The sequence below is a fragment of the Aptenodytes forsteri genome, unplaced genomic scaffold, assembly GCF_000699145.1.
Source record: "Aptenodytes forsteri isolate BGI_AS27 unplaced genomic scaffold, ASM69914v1 Scaffold13, whole genome shotgun sequence".
In the NCBI taxonomy this organism is placed as follows: domain Eukaryota; kingdom Metazoa; phylum Chordata; class Aves; order Sphenisciformes; family Spheniscidae; genus Aptenodytes; species Aptenodytes forsteri.
The window spans coordinates 3,461,865-3,463,229 of record NW_008794543.1 but is presented as its reverse complement, the minus strand read 5'-3'; positions in this window follow the sequence as shown (position 1 = coordinate 3,463,229).

Genomic DNA, 1,365 nt, shown 5'->3' with positions numbered 1-1,365 from the left:
CCTTCCTCACCTACATCAAAAACTAGGAAGGAACTCCATTGCTATTTCAATCCACTCCATCTCCTTTCAGCATGATCCAAACGCTGCACAAAAAGTCAAACAAATAGAAGTGGAAAAAAGGTATCTTGCTATGGCATCTCCTCTTTTTTCTAGAGTCATTTCGCTCTCATACCTCAGCTTTGCCTTGAGCAGGTTTTGGAAAGTGCCAGTTTAAAAAGTGCTTTAAGCACTGGATAACTTAAAGCCTGGCGATTTACTGATTTAAAGCCTAGAAATGCTCCAGTGCTCGTCCCTTCCAGCACTTCTACTCTCCTGCTTCCAAACTAACTACGAAGACCTCCATGTTGCAAAGCATGCCTGATTTCGCAAGTCCTTAAAATGGTTTTTCAGACCACTTTTTTTTAATACCTAGACCCGCCTCTTCCATTTTGCACTCAGGAGCAAGGACCACAGCAGCCTTGAGGTACTAAAGTCCAAAGCCATGACTAGAAAGTGACACTGTGTCTCTGGACCTTCTGAAGTTGCAGCAGCTACAGTCACGCGTGTTGCCCAAACAACAGCATGTGACACCCAGAGAGGAGGGGACATGTCGCAACACAATTGATCCAGCTTTTCCTTGCACTGATCCTGTTAATCTGTGGAAAAAAAACTTTCAGATGTCCCACTTCAAATTTTGATCTAAATCCTGCTCCCTTTTATCAGCAGAAGCTTTAGTGAAAACGTGACAAAGTGGATTAGAGCATAATTCAGTTGAAAAATGAGAACGTTTTTGCTGTGCTTTAACCGAAGTGAGTTCCTCCGTCCTGTGCGGCCCCAGAAGAGCAAGCCCCAATGAGTGGTGGGAGCACAGACTGACCGTGCTGCCGCTTCATAAAGCTTAGAGCATAAGGAACACGATACCCCCGGTTACTCCATTATCATTGACCTAGTGAGATCTGCAAGACACCACCGGGTTCAATTCTGCTCCACAGTGCTGCCTCTTTCTACCGATTTATAAATTAGTAATTTTATTAAAAACCTGATGTATTGACCAAACGTGCCAGGTCCGCTAGTCCTGACCTTCCAGATGAAAGGAAAACGACAAGAGGTTTCGCATTCTCCTCTCTGTTGTCCCCCACCAGCCCCCTTTCCTTCGCCCCGCGGCTTGCGGCTGGCCTACGGTACACCCCGGCGGTGCCCCCTGCCCGGCTGCCTCCCCTCTCCCCGCACCTATCGAGCTTCAGCCCTTGTTTCTAGGGCATTACACAGAAGGAACCGGTGGGGCAGCCGTGCGTTTTACGAGTTTTTCACCAATCTACACAGGATCGGCGTCCGAACCCGCTCAGCGAAACGCAGCCCAGCTGCCTTCCCGGCCGCGCTGCCTGC